The sequence below is a fragment of the Rhineura floridana genome, chromosome 6 (assembly GCF_030035675.1).
Source record: "Rhineura floridana isolate rRhiFlo1 chromosome 6, rRhiFlo1.hap2, whole genome shotgun sequence".
NCBI lineage: Eukaryota > Metazoa > Chordata > Lepidosauria > Squamata > Rhineuridae > Rhineura > Rhineura floridana.
Window position 1 is genome coordinate 115,004,341 of NC_084485.1, and position 16,203 is coordinate 115,020,543.

At 41.9% G+C, this 16,203-nt stretch overlaps 1 protein-coding gene across 3 annotated transcripts in view; it reads right to left on the reverse strand.

Moving 5' to 3' along the window:
* Positions 1 to 16,203, reverse strand: part of LPAR3 (lysophosphatidic acid receptor 3) — a 50,287-nt gene that overhangs the window by 18,107 nt on the left and 15,977 nt on the right. The window contains exon 1 of one of the 3 annotated variants that reach the window (XM_061633511.1): positions 6,063 to 6,115. The exons of the other annotated variants lie outside the window; for them this stretch is intronic. The gene's annotated coding sequence lies outside the window, so the exon portion shown is untranslated. Of the gene's footprint in view, positions 1 to 6,062; positions 6,116 to 16,203 lie in introns of those variants that run through there. 3 annotated transcript variants of the gene reach the window in all.

Consider the following 16,203-nt stretch of genomic DNA (forward strand, 5'->3'; position numbering starts at 1 on the left):
ACCCTATAGCAGAAAGCTCTCAGGGCGGTGTACAACAAATAAAAATATAATAACCAAAAACAACTTTTCAACATTATGAACATAATAAAACAATTATTTAAAAACAAAAAGTAACCATTAACACCCCAAACCCCTAAAGAAAACCATTTACTGTATCTCCTACAAAACTTCATTATTCAGAGGGGAGGCTTGTTTTGTATCAGCACATGTCTACTCAGAAGTACTTCTCACTGAGTTCGCTGGGGCTTACTCCCAATAAATTGGTGATAGGATTGCAGTAATCCTATCCCCTTATTTGAGAGTAAGCCCCATTAAACTCAATGAGACTTATTGTTGAGTAGACAGCATATAGGATTGCACTGTAACTCTTCTATTTGGCCAACAGTTACAGCATTTTCTTTGAAGGCGCACTTCATGTTGCAATCACATTTGAAATATACAATGTACAGTATGTACTACTGCAGATTTGCTGCTTTCCATAAGAGATGGTCAGGATTTTCTCCCTTTTCGTTTCTCTTCATTACAATGTCTTAGGTTGGGTTTCTGATTTCTCTTCTATTAGGTCTTTAAATCCCAACTTTTCCAGCGGTTCTTTGGACATAAGTTGCCTCTCCATTCTGCATTCTAAATATTCTTTTGATTCCTGTCTGCACAAAGCATTCTCAAACCTATTTTCCTTCAGACACTTCATGAATTTTTCTTTGAATGCTGTACATTCACCGAAATGATCCAAAGGGAAAGAGCCTTTGTCTGGTGGCCTCGGCTTGAAGCTTTTAGTCCCGAAGTTCATAGCCGTAGACATGGCGACGATCCTCTCCCCTGGCAGCCGCTGCGCCTCTTAGCAAACCATGCACGTTACTCTACTAGAGTGCAAACCTAACTCTACGCTTGCTTGGGAATGCCTTGTGCGTATTAGCACAAAGTCAGCCGGATGAAGTGCAAAGAGTCGTGCTTGTGGGGACGTAGGTATTGAGAGAAGGGCCTCTCCTGAGGATCTCAGGGCCCCGGCAGGCTCATATAGGGAGATACGGTCTGACATATAGCCTGGACCTAAGCCATATAGGGCTTTATAGGTCATCACCAGCACTTTGAATTGTGTCCGGAAACAGAGTGGCAACCAGTGGAGCTTTTGTAACAGGAGAGTTGTATGGTCCCTGTAACCAGCCCCAGTTAACATTTTGGCTGCAGTACGTTGCATCAACTGAAGTTTCCGAACAGTCTTCAGAGGCAGCCCCAAGTAGAGCACGTTACAGTAATCTAAACGGGATGTAACTAAGGCATGTGTCACCGTGGCCAGATCAGACGGCTCAAGGAACAGGCACAGTTGGCGCACTAATCTTAATTGTGCAAAAGCACTCCTGGCCACCGCAGAAACCTGGGCCTCCAAATTTAAAGCTGAGTCCAGGAGCACACCCAAACTGCAAAACTGCATCTTCAGGGGGAGTGTAACCCCATCCAGCACAGGCTGAATCCCTATTCCCTGATTTGCCTTTCGACTGACCAGGAGCACCTCTGTCTTGTCTGGATTAAGCTTCAATTTGTTCGCCCTCATCCAGTTCACCACTGATGACAGACACTGGTTTAAAACCAAGACAGCTTCCTTGGAGTTAGGTGGAAAGGAGAAGTAGAGTTGGGTGTCATCAGCATACTGATGGCACCGAACCCCAAACCCCCGGACAACCTCTCCCAGTGGTTTCATGTAGATGGTAAATAGCATGGGGGACAAAACTGAGCCCTGAGGGACCCCACAGGCCAACAGCCATGGAGTCGAAGAGGAATCCCCCAGCACCACTTTCTGGGTTCGTCCCTCCAGGAAGGAATGGAGCCACTGTAAAACAGTGCCCCCAAGTCCCATCCCAGCAAGGAGGCCCAGAAGGATACCATGGTCGATGGTATCGAAAACCGCTGAGAGGTCCAGCAGAACCAACAGGGACACACTCCCCCTGTCCAGTTCTCTGCGTAGGTCATCCACCAAGGCAACCAAAGCCGTCTCCGTCCCATAACCAGGCCTGAAACCAGACTGAAATGGATCTAGATACTCCGTTTCATCCAGGAATCCCTGGAGCTGGGAGGCCACCACACGCTCTATTACTTTGCCCAAAAATGGGATATTGGACACTGTTACAGACTGCACTCACTGCTGAAACACAAAAAGGCCCATTTGAACTGGCATTCTGCCAGCTTTTGAAGACACACCTGTTTACACAGATATTCCCTGGAACTCTTGACCCAAGTCTCATATTTTAATTGTTGTGTTGTTTTAATGGGGTTGTTTTATTGCATATTTTAATTATGGATGTTTATAGTTTTTTACTGTGTATTAATTGTGCTTGGTTGTTGTTGTCATGTGCCTTCAAGTCGATTATGACTTATGGCGACCCTATGAATTAGTGACCTCCAACAGCATCTAATTGTGTTTTAACACTTGTATAATTGTTTTTTATACTTGTAAACAGGAATCCACTTTGGCCTTAAGTGGTATATCAATAAATGAACAATCAAAATTCTTCCAAGCAGGAGAGAACAGGAATTGACCTGCTCCTTAAAGAAGGCTATACCATCTCTGAGAGAGGTGCAGGAGGTGGAAACACAAGAATGGGCCTTTGCAGTGATGGCTCTCCTCTTGAGGAATGCACTCTCCAGGGAAGCATGTCTGGCACCATTGCTGTCTATCTTTAGGCACCAGGCAAAAACATTTTTATTTACGCCTTTATTCCTTAATTGGGAGGGTAACCAGTTAGTCTGTGGCTCTTTTTTGTGCTTATCTTTTTAAGTGGGGTGGGTAGGATTTGTGCCTTTTGTATCTAGTTTTGGATGAGCAATTTAGGTCTTGTTTTATTGCTGTTTTATATATGGTTTTAATGTTTCTTGTTATTTCTGTTTTTATTATGCAAGTCGCCTTGAGAAACTTCAGTGTAAAAAACACAGAGCTTGAAAAAGTTACTTTTTTTAACTACAGCTCCCATCAGCCCAATCCAGTGGCCAAGCTGGCTGGGACTGATGGGAGTTGTAGTTCAAAAAAGTAACTTTTCCAAGCTCTGAAAAAACAACAGGTAAATAAATAACATCATATGGTATCAAATCCTAGAGCTATTGCCATCTTGGGGAGCAGAACAGAATTATTCTATTTATACAGTGAGCAAGACAAAAACCAGAGGAGACACTATTTATAGGCTGTCAACTTTTGATCTGACGGAGGGCTTTGTACCTTTAATAGCACCTCAAGCCATGTGGAAGCCAGGGAGCATCTTCCTCCTCTAGGGGGCATTCAAGACTACAGAGAACAGAAACAGAATGCTGAGTTGAGGCAACCTGTGCCTCCATAATTTTTCACATGGATTAGGCGGGACGGGAAACCTTTCCTTTCATTCAACAACTTCTCCTCTCATACCTACTCACTGCAGAAAAACAGAAGCTGTCAGCTGGCTGAATCAAATGGGAAAATGCAAGATGCAATTCTTTTAGCGCAGCTAAAGTACAACTTCAGGATAGAAGTCATTCATAAAATGGCAAAAAAAAAAGGCTGGAAACACTGTCAATAAATAACGGAATCTGTTCATATTGCTTTTCTGGAGAACGCACTGGCAGAATTTAACAGGAAAAAAACAAAATATTTAAAAAATTAGAGATGGGGCTGCAACTTGCAGTTTCTGTAGGAGTCATGTTTGTTATGTATATCTGCATAAATTCTCTATAATTTGCATGCTAGGAAATAATTATCACTCTCTTAGGTTGCTAGCTTTAATTTTACACACAAGAGTCAGTTAATGCAGGTGTCAGTGGCAGTTTCTAATTTAAAATGTGCACACTGTATCAGAGCTTGGAAAAGTTACTTTTTTGAACTACAGCTCCCATCTGCCCAATCCAGTGGCCATGCTGCTGGGGATGATGGGAGTTGTAGTTCAAAAAAAGTAACTTTTCCAAGCTCTGCACTGTATGCTAAATGCAACACAGTAACCCCATTCTCCACTTCTCTCAGCCTATACTGTGGAATACATCGAGGTCAGACGCAAAAGATGACAGAGCTCTTGCACTTTTAACAGTAGTGTAGAACGGGAGTGGGAAGACTTCAACAAGCCTACTTCGTTTTTTCCTAGTATCTCAAGATCTACCAACTACAGCCAGGTATAAAAAACAAGCAGTTAGAATTAAAGAACTCTGAGCCCAGGAATTTGTTCTAAGTATGAGAACTGAATTGAGATCATAGTCCTCCCCCACAAAAAGCCAATCCTAGCAACCTTCGCTTCTGCTTTCTTCATTTCAGCTCTATAATTTGGAGGGGTAATTTTATTGTTGCCATAAAACACAGAGTTAGAAATCTTTGATAATCTACTTCAGGGGTTCCCAACCTATGATCCATGGACAGTCAGTGGTCTGCAAACTTCATTCAGGTGGTCCGTGGCATATCTGCATTAAATATTTATATTGATTTTTAATTGTATTTTTATTTTTATATTGTATTTTATTGTATTACAATACATAGAATTGAAATTATAAGAAATACAATACAATATAATAAATCTAAAAAATAATAAATAAAAATAGGAGAAAAACAATCTAATAAAGAATCCAATAAATAACAATAACAATCCAATAAATAAAGCAACTGTCATGAGCCCTGCCAGAAGGGGGCAGACAGACGATAGCAAGGCAGAGGATGAGGACTTGGACTGGGAGGAACAACCTGGGGACGGACCATGTGGCAAAACGGACTTAGAAAGCGCCCCAGCTCCAGTCCTTGACAGTTCCGCCCCCACAACTCCAGACACCCCTGTGGGAGCTCAACATGGCCTGTCAGATGCTTCCTAGCTGGGTGCCCCCCACTCCCAGGCTGTCAGTTAGCAGCCCCCCTCCATCAGAGGGGGAAGACGAGAAGGTGGCCAAGGTCCCCCCTTTGCCTCGTGCCAGGAGGCGAATGAGGCAGGAAATTCAACAGACTCAGTTAAGGTGGAGCCTTCGCTTACACACGTACTCTCAGCATTGACAGTTGGCACAAGCAAGCGGGAAGCCCCCCAGCCTTACTTAAGCTGACTCAGAGCGGGGGAGCAGTTGCTAAGTCAATGTCTTAGAGCTGCGAAGTCATGTTTAGCTAGCTCTAGAGAGATGCCAAGTTCTGAGCGTAGATAAGATTCATGAAGCGCACTGAATTGAAGCTGTCTCTTACTTCAGTAAAAGAAAAAGGTCTGAGTTCTTCAACTTCGGGCAGGACAGCAACAAAAATGCAATTAAAAATCATACAGCATCATAACATAATCATAGTCATACATAACAAAATCATTAAGTGATCCACCATGACCCTCAACAATTTTCAAGTGCTCCATGGGGGGGAAAGTTTGGGAACCACTGCTCTACTTCAACTGACTTAAAAATCTACCAGCCATTTCCAATCTACTTTCTTCCTACCCCAACTACAGAAGAGGGAATTTCCGCAGGTGTAGCATATCATGCCAGGTAAACCTGCTGAAATTCCTTCTTGTAACACAACTATAAAAAGTGCATAAGCCTCGTCCCTTTTTTGCATCTAGCCGGTCAGTAGTAGATATGCTGCTTCCAGAGCCTAAACACAAATCAATATTCAGTAAAAATGTAATGTCAGCAGAATACTTAGCAGCAAATAATTTGTAACATTTATCTGAATTTAAATGCAAAGCTTCATAAGATGTGAATGCATTGCTAAGCTTGAAGCTATCACCTTTGGATAAGGCATGCCATTACTTTGGGGAACAGCAGCAAACCTGCCACCATTAATGCAACTAAGGCCTCTCCTTGTCAGTCTACCCAACCACAACTGTAAACCATAGAACTCACCATTTTCCTCCCTAGTTGGTTTAGCTACACAAATAGCATGTATGTTGCTCATTCCCTACCAGTCTGATCCTGTCCAGTTCACGTTCCCGTCAACACTGCATTGGCAAGCACATGAAGAATCAAATTCCCTGTTAGGGAATCTGAATATTAAAGGAGGAGGACATAACACAGCAGCCAAAGGCAATCTTCTTGGGGAGCATGCCATTGGGGGGGCCAGAGACAAAAGTTAGCAGAGCGACAAATATGAAATTTACCTGTGAACGGTATACTAGTTTCTACACACACCTCTTTGTCCTTCGCCCTTCATAAAGCAAAACATCATTATCAGAGTTCAAGGACACATTCCAGCCAGACAAAAACACTCAAGGCGGGTGTGAAGCACGACTGCTGAGGGACATGGCCTCAGGAGAAGGGATGTGGCTGGGGAAAGCAGGTGTGGTGTGGGGAGAGTCCCAAAGGCCAGATAGAGGCTTGGAGCTCCCAATACTGAAGTTCCCCACCGCTGGAATATGGAGTCATTTAAACAGAGAGGATGCCTGACTATACTGAGCAATCTAATTACAAAGTCCTATCAAGGTAAATGAACAGAGGAAGGAGGCACGAAACCTAGAGAGGACCATGCCGAGAATCATATATTTTGTCCACATGTGTGCAAACTTCTTGAGATACTTTTCTTCAGTCAGGTCATACAAACATTTTTGCCCTTCTTCTGGGCCTCAGGGACAAGAGCACACAGCCAGACCAACTGAATCAAAGAAGAGTTGCTGGGCTTTTTGGCTTTTTCAGGGCCTGACTTTTCCTAGCTGAGGTTTGTAATTTCATGAATGCGTTCCCCACATGCCCGCTTACACTACCTGCACAAACAAAGGAAGACTCATGGCTTTTTGTCTGTGTGACAGTACTCACTGCTACACAGTACCATCACCTCTTACGTTGCTGCCCATGGCAGCCATTTTGTGCTGGCACCCACAGCACTTTTATCAAGATATGAGTACCAGCACCTCATTTTTTACTTTTTAAAAAATGCACCAGGAAGACTCATACAGTTGGAAAAGCACATGCTCATCTGTTTCACTGTGCGATTCCATGCAAATCTTGGTCATTCTTAATGTAATCTCACTTTACCCCTCCTCTCATCCTCTCAACCCAACACTCTGCTTGGCCCCATCATAGTGTATTCAATCCACTAGCAGATGTTCTTTGAATTTTAGCTACAGTCTTATTTAGGATTTCAGGGTGACTGCTATTGTTGCATTTAGAACGGCATAGGTCACCTGTGTGCCTGCTTCTCAGAGCAATGCACTTGTTATATCAAATGATCCAGCAGTTAAATTAAGAATAGCCAACCTGTTGCATTCTAGAATCAGTGTTGCTGGATTACAACTCCCCACCAGCCTCAGTCAGTGTGACCATCAGTCAGGAATAATGGGAGCTGTAGTCCAGGTGTGGGGAACCCTTGGCCCTCCTGATGTTGCTGAACTACAGCTCCCATCAGCCCCAGCAAGCATGGCCAATGGCCAGTGATGATGGAAGTTATAGTTCAGCAACATCTAGAGGGCCAAAGGTTCTCCACACCTGCGGTAGCCCAAAGCATCCAGAGGGCGCCATCTTGGCTACCTCCAAGTTAAAGGGTTGAGTTGAGTCAGACAGATTAGCGGGATCCACATAAACGTGACAAATATAGCTAGTATAGCTCCCCTCCCTCACTCCCCAACTTTATATACCCTCTTTTGACTTTCTAGTCCAGTTGTATGCAAGTTGGTTGCTGAATATCTATACTGGTGAGCAGTTTGATTTTTGCACGGGTGTGTGTGCAAGTGCACAGCGTTCAATGTCAGGGGGAGCTTAGTACATTATCACAGAGGACAGCATAAACCATTACTGTCCCATCTCATTTTCAGTACTCTGGTTAATTCCATAAATAATGCCTTGCTAGGTCTTTCCCACAGCAGAAACATCTTGCCTGCATTGTTATTCACTGGGAAAAAAGAACATGCTTGTTGTTCTTTGCAGATACAATGTACTTACTTTCTGCCTTGGTTCTGTTGTATTCTAACACAAACAACCACCAGAATTTAAAATGAAGATGTGGGTCCTCCCTCCTTTCAAATTAGGAGGTGCAAAACTGATAATTACATTAGTGCCATCCAAACTCCCCTGAAGGCTGGTCCACCCATTGTAAAAAGTTGGAAGCTGGTTTAAAAATGACTCCACATTGCTTGCCATTCAGGGGAGACAACTTTCTCCACATTACTGCAAATGCCCTCAACAACCTGCAGTGGCATGGAAGGGGTGGGGAGGGAAATCACCCAAGTCAGGCTGGTGAACCACTCCACATGAATGGCTAGCACTATGTAGAACAGTATGAGGCACTTCCAGATATTGTTCAGATTGCCAATGATCCTGGGGGGAAACCAGAAAGGAGCTCATTAAAGCCCCTGCAAAAGGAAGTACCTTTTTAGAATGAACTCTGTCATTGGTAGCTTTGTGTTCTATGCCAATCCCAACAGTGGATTTCTAGCCTTGTGGAATGGAATGTGTTATTTGTGGATTATCACTCAAATCTCTGATTTAGGGTGCATCCAGAAAGGGACTTTTTATTGCAAATGGGTCATAAAGATCCAGTTTTTGGTGTGTGCGCACATTTGGCACTCCTGTTTTTTCAGTCATGGATATTCACTGGCTCCACACATTTCCTGTCTTTTCAGCCATAGATATTGCTACTTGGCCAACTTGCCATCCACACCGGTGGACAGACAAAATGTGTCTGGGCTGTTCTTCTGTTCCCTCCCCTCAATTATTCCTCCTTAGTTCATCACTACCATTTCCCTTTCTGGGCATGTACACTGGTATTTCTGTGCCCACATGAGCACACTTTTTAAAAAAAAAATCCAGCCCTACCTGGAGGTACTAGGAACTGAAGCTAGGAACTTTTACATGCAAAGCAGAAGCTGAGCCACTGAGCTATGACCCTTCCCCATATATCCCTTCCTATGTTCATAACTGTTGCAGTTGAAGATCTCAAGTTCAATGCTCAGCATCTCCAGGCAAAGCTGGGAATGTCACCTGCTTAAAACCCTGGAGAGCTGCTGCCAATCAGTGTATACAATACTGAGCTAGCTGGATCAATGGCTATGGCCCTTCCCATACCTCTCTCTCTCTCTCTCTCTCTCTCTCTCTCTCTCTCTCTCTATTTATAAGCCCAATATATGTAATGTGATTACAGTCTCCAAGGTAATCCTTCACATGTACTGAATGGTGATCTGAGAAATAGTTCCTCTGAACCAGGTTTCTGGAATTGGGACATGCTTTCAGCATGCGGCAATCAGTGGAAATAGGTAGCTCATATCATTTGGACTGCCCAAAACAAAAAAGCTAGCTTGTTTTCAGATAAGGAGCATACAGAAGTTGAAACATGCCAATAGAGATCACCCACTGAAAAGTCACCAAGCATATGACAAACAGCCACCCCCTCCCCCCACCACGACCAAAAAATGCACTAACAAGCTTCCTCACCAGCACTCATTGTGGATGTATAAAAGGTGATTTTTACTTACTGAATTTTCTATGTCAAAGGGAAATTTGAATTAAATCTTTTTAAAAAGTATGGGTTGGCATCCTGATGGTGACATTGTTGTGTGAACCCTGTGAAAGACAGGCATGCACAAGCAGCACAGATTCCACAATAAACTCCAATCTGGAAGCACCTTTTGAGTGCTTACTTGGAAATGCATTTGCAGAAACTCTCTTAAAGCAGCATCTCTACCACGCTTGCACCAACACTACCTTAAGGATTAGATGTGCAATCTGAATCCTTTTGGTCCTTATCGTTCAGAGACATGGAGTGCTTCACCCTACACCAGGAGTGGAGAACCTGTGTACTTTGCTACCACTAGGACATTTCTGTTTGTGTGCCACAGTGCTGAACCAGGAGCATGCAGTTTGTCTGACTCCCACACCTGAAACAGATTTCCTTAGAATGCTCAACTCTGATTTCACTCTGTTTAGTGTACCTGAAGAGGCTCTGAAGTGGAAGCATCTGACACTACTATTTGTATGTACTGTGCATTTGAACACCAAATTTTTAGACATGACGGCATGACTTTAAGGAACACTCTCAAGATACAAAATTGTTAGGTGGGAAGCAGGCTTTAGTTTATAAGGAGCCTTAAAGATTAGTATACTTGCATTTTCAGCAACGTGAAAGTATATGGGTGTAACTGCACCCTTAATCCAAGAAGTAACTCAAAGAAAACAAGTGGCTGCATGAAACTAGAGGAGCTAAGAATGCAAAAGTGTAAAAAAATATTTAGATTGAGATAAGAACATAAGAAGTGCCTGCTAGATCAGGCCAATGGCCCATCTAGTCCAGCTTCTGGTTCTCACAGTGGCCAACTATGGGAAGCCTGAAAGCAGAACCTGAAGACAATTAATGTGGTCATCTTATGTACACAACGATGAATCATTAACTTTTCACCAAGTTTAACAATACAAAATGTGACATGATTTGTAGAGAAAATATTTGCAACCGGATCTCTCTGATGGCATGCCGGTTCACAAAACTAATGGCCTTTTTGTCTGCACTAGAACATGCAGGCTTATACTTGACTATCTCAAGAGCAAAGGGAAAAGAAAACAGTATCTTGCTGGAATTGGCAAGATTTCTGGATCTCTGGTTAAAAGTGAAGACACAAAGCATTTCTGGATCCCCTATAGTTTATGCAATATTTATTAAGGTTCCCAAGAAAAATAACTGTATCTATGAAAGTGTTCCAGGTGCTTTAAAAATCATAAATCATAATCAATCCATTTAGTAAAAATCCAATTAAAAATTAATTAGAAGCTATAATGCATTTTGCAGCCATTAATCACCATGCGATTTAGGAGTTTCTAATGCATCATGAAACAATATTTGGCTTCACCGTTTAATAGTACTGGTCTAGAAAATAATACAAAACAACAGCACATACTGTATTGAGTTAGGTTGATTGGGGGGGGGATTGTACATTGGATATAAACTGGGAACACTCTGTACCAAATCCCTGTTCAAACATGAAACTCACTGGATTACTTGGGTCTACTTCTATCTCATAGCTTAACCTGTTTTATAGGGCGATATAATGACAAAGCGGAGAAAGAGCATGTGCTCCTTGGAGGAAAGGATGGATAAAAGCATAATAAACGAGTAAGGTGCTCAATTTTTTCACAGACTATTAAATTAACAACACAGATTTGAGAGATCAACCTATCATAGAGACTATTTCTTCAATCAACAATATTTTACAGGCTTCATTCCTATCAAACTGTTGCCTCTTGCATGCAGCAAAAATCTGAAAAATACACACCCCTGTATTCTGTAAGCAATCTGCACTTATCACTAGTAACTGTCACTCCATCAGGTTATCTTAAAATGCAACTGCCTTACACAAGAGAACACCATGGTTTAAGCATTATGGGAACAAACCTATGCAAGCTCTCTACACTCTGTCTCTTCCTCCGAAACAGCAATGAAATTGGCGTCTTTCATTTTCAATTACATATGAACCCTATACTGCGACTTATCTTAACTACAGTTTATTGATACAAACCAGCTTCATAAACCAAGGTTTGAAGTGTTACTCCAGTTAGTTAAAGATGGAAATAAAAGCAACTTGTATTTTCTTTGTGACCATGCTAAAACAGAAGAGAGTGGGGTGCACAAACCCAAGACTAGCACAGACTCAGTGACTCAGTGATAAACCGCAGTCATAGAATCATAGAATAGTAGAGTTGGAAGAAGCCTATAAGGCCATCAAGTCCAACCCCCTGCTCAATGCAGGAGTCCGAATCAAAGCATTCCCGACAGATGGCTGTCCAGCTGCCTCTTGAATGCCTCCAGTGTCAGAGAGCCCACTACCTCTCTAAGTAATTGGTTCCATTATCGTATGGCTCTGTTAGGATGTTTTTCCTGATGTTCAGTCGAAATCTGGCTTCCTGCAACTTGAATCCATTATTTTGTGTCCTGCATTCTGGGACGACCAAGAAGAGATCCCAGCCCTCCTCTGTGTGACAACATTTTATGCACTTGAAGAGTGCTATTATATCTCCCCCAGTCTTCTCTTCTCCAGGCTAAACATGCCCAGTTCTTTCAGTCTCTCCTCATGGGACTTTGTTTCCAGACCCCTGTTCATCCTTGTTGCCCTCCTCTGAGCCTGTTCCAGTTTGTCTGCATCCTTCTTGAAGTGGAGAGACCAGAACTGGTCGCAGTACTCAAGATGAGGCCTAACCAGTGCTGAAAAGAGGAGAACTAATATGATTTGGAAACTATACTTCTGTTAATAATGCAGCCTAATATACATTTGCCTTTTTTGCAGCCACATCGCACTGTTGGCTCATATTCAGCTTGTGATCAACAACAATTCCTTTTTTTTTTTTTTTTTTTTTCAATAATTTTTATTCAGATTTTCATAAAACATACAAGACAAAATCATAAAACATTCAAAGACAAAAAACAAAATCAAAAATAGTTAAACAAAAAGAAAAAAAAAAAATAAAGAGTAAAATATTGACTTCCCATTTGTCAAAGATCAAATCAGTTATAAGTCTATAATATATAACAATCCTGTCTCTTAAGTCATATTATAAAATCACTTTCCTCCAGTAGTTATCTTACTTAATCATCAAATCTCATAAACATTACTTTATTCTTTCCACAAAAAGTCAAAGAGAGGTTTCAATTCTTTAAGAAATATATCTATCAATTTTTTTTTTCCAGATAAGCATATCGATTAATCCATCTCATTACTAATTATGATAATCTTATTGTTATAACCATAGTCAAAATAAACATTTCAATTAATCCATCACATCAGAATCTGTTAGGTTCAGTAATTTCAGTAGCCATTGTTCTATTATCTCTATTAGTTCCATTTTCCATCTTCCATCTTCAGTAGTCTTGTTAAGTCCAGTAATTTCAATATCCAATCTTCCATTATCAGTATTCCATAATAATCTTGCTGTCAAAGCCATAGTCATATAGTAAGAGTCTGATGGGAATTACCTCTATCCCAAATATTTTCTTGCCATCCATTCTGAATAGGTTGCTGAAATACTGCTGTAAAATCATATCTCTGTTCTTTTTTTCAAAATACACTGGGTCATCTCTTAAAAGTTTTTCCATTGTCACATGGCTGCAGTTAATTCCATAGATTTTCTCTATATTGGGCTCCATCACATCATTCCAGTCCAGAAGATAATCCATGCCATTGATAACTTTATCTCTAGAATCTTCATTAATTTCTTCAGAGATAACATTGAGTTCCAAACAATAGATTTTATTTCTAAAGTCCATAGACTCCAAATCTTGTTCCTGTTCCACGTTTGTTCCAATCTCCGGGATCTCCTCTCTCACAGGGACCCCTATTCCAGTCTCCAGGGTCTCCTCTCTCACAGGGACCCCTGTTCCAATCTCCGGGGTCTCCTCTCTCACAGGGACCCCTTCCAGGGTCACCTCTCTCACAGGGACCCTTATATCTTTAATTTCCTGCTTCATTTTACTCAATTCAATTTTCGTTATCTCAATCTCATCCATTATTTTCTGAAACCTAGTTATTTCCAGATTCTCAGCCACTTTCTTAATTGCCATTTTAAAAGAAAAATATAGGAAAACCACTTCTTATTTCAGCAACAATTGGGTTAATACTCCAAACTTGGTGACATCACAGTATAAACAGAGCAGACAGCCTTATCTCTCCAATAGTTAAGTAAACAAAATGCAGTTCCCAGGATCGAAACAATTAATGGCAATCGTCAAGAAACAGATTCGTCAAAATAAAATAGACCAAAAAGAGAGTAGTCTCAAAACAGTATAATATTTTTCAAAATAAAAATCTGGAATAGAAATCCCTCTTCTGTGTATATCTTTAGAATGCAAATCCAGGACAGCTTTTTGCAACAAAAACAGAGATAAGCTATTAATTAGTGCGTAGCAGAGAGAAGTTACGGCTCCCCAGTGAGATGTCAAAAACCGATCAATCTGGCAAATCTCTTTTAAACAGCAACAATTTAAGTCAAGTAAAAGAAAAATATAGAAAGAAGGGTGCTTGCCTGTTAGTGCGTTCTCTCTTAGAAGATAAGATGAACGTTCGCTTTTCCAGATAGAGCTTGTTGTTAAAAATCCGTCCCACCTTCGTCGGCTGGACCTCGTCCCATAAATTAATGAGATCTGGTCGTCCCAACAAAAATAGGCTTTGAGGTTAATCTCTTCGTTTCTCCCTACCCGGGAGAAGTTTAATCAGTCAAAAAAAAAAGAAAAAACTGACTGATATATCTGAATAAGCTTCTTTTGAGGCAGGAGCCCGTCTCAAAAGCAGGCACAGGCTAAGTCACCCTTCCCGGAAGTCGATCAACAACAATTCCAACATCCTTCTCACATGTCATATTGCTGAGCCAAGTACCCCCCATCTTGTAACTGTGCATTTGTTTTCTTTTTCCTAAGTGCAGAACTTGCATTTAACCCTGTTGAGTTTCATTCTGTTGTTTTCAGCCCAACGCTCGAGCCTATCAAGGTCCCTTTGAATTTTGTTTCTGTCTTCCATGGTATTAGCTGTGCCCCCCCAATTTTGTATTATCTGCAAATTCTGTACCACCTCATCCGAGTCGTTAAAAAAATGTTGAAGAGCACTGGGCCCAGGACAGAGCCCTGCGATATCCCATTCGTTACTTCTGCCCAGTTTGAGAAGGAACTATTGATAAGCACTCTTTGAGTACAATTCTGGAGCCAATTGTGGATCCACCTGATAGTTGTTCCATCCAGCCCACATTTAGCTAGCTTGCTAATCAGAATCTCATGGGGCACTTTGTCAAAAGCTTTGCTGAAGTTGAGATATATTGTGTCCACAGCATTCCCACAGTCTACAAGGGAGGTTACCCAATCAAAAAATGAGATAAGATTAGTTTGGCAGGATTTGTTCTTCATAAACCCATGTTGACTCCTAGTAATCACTGCATTGTTTTCAAAGTGCTTACAGACTGACTGCTTTATAATCTGCTCCAGAGATTTTCCAGGGATTGATGTTAGGCTGACTGGTCTGTAGTTCCGTAGTTCCTCCTTTTTGCCCTTTTTGAAGATAGGGACAACATTAGCTCTCCTCCAGTCATCCTGCACTTCACCAGTCCTCCATAATTTCGCAAAGATAATAGACAGCGGTTCTGACAGTTTTCAGCCAGTTCCTTAAATACTCTAGGATGCAGTTTATCAGGTCCTGATTTGAACTCGTTCAAAGAAATTAGGTATTCCTTGACCATTTGTCTATCAATCTCAGTCTGTAATCGTCCCTTCAACTTCACGTTTCCCAGGAGGATCACAGACCCTCTTTTGGGAGAAGACTGGGCCAAAGTAGCAATTGAGCACTTCTGCCTTTTTTGTCCTCTGTTGTCATTTTGCCATCCTCATTGAGCAGCTGTACCACCATTTCTTTTCTCTGTCTTTTACTATGGATGTACCTGAAGAAAGCTTTTTTGTTGCTTTTAGAATCTCTCGCTCATTCTCAGCTGTACCCTTCCTGACGCCATCTCTGCAATTCCGTGATACCTGCCTGTACTCTTCCTTTGTGGCCTGGCCTTCTTTCCACTTCCTGTATGTGTCCCTTTTTGTTTTCAGGTCATCTCTAAGCTTTTTGTGAAGCCACATTGGCTTCTTCTGCTGTTTCCCCACCTTTTTCCTTGTTGGAATTGCTTGCCATTGCACTTTTAGAATTTCCTCTTTTAGAAATTCCCAGTCATCTTGGACTCCTTTTCTCATTCGGGTTACTTGCCCTGGAACTGTACTTACAATTGTTCTGGGTTTATTAAAATCAGCTTTCCCGAAGTTCTTGGCATACTTGGGTTTCGATCCCATCCAGTAGGGAGTCTCCCACTTCCAGTACTCTTCTCTTCTTGTTGTGGTTCGTGGTTTCATCGGCCCTGTTTGATTGAGCTTCAGCCTCTTGCTCGTTGTCGCACGGGGTCTCCTGTCATTCTTCCACCACAGGCTGTCCTCCAGTCTCATCCTCGAGTGGTTGAAAGCGGTTCCGTAGTCCCACTAGTGAAGGGTGTCTTCTAGCTCTTCTGCTCCTGTCACCCTTTCTCACAGAGTTTTGCCCGCTTTGTTGTTCTTCTCCAAAGTAGGTTCCTCTTCTGCTACCACATGCTGTTGTTCTTCCACCTCCACTTCTCTTTGCTGTTGTTGTTCCAGCGTTCTGTCTAAGAACTCTTCATCTTTTCTTATAGTCCTCAGTGTGGCCACTCGCTGTTCCAGGCCTCCCACTTTTTCTTCCAACAGTGCCATGAGCTTGCACTTGTTGCAAGTGTACGCCATGTTGTTCTCAGGCAAGAAAACAAACATGCCACACACTTGCAGATCACAACCACTGGACT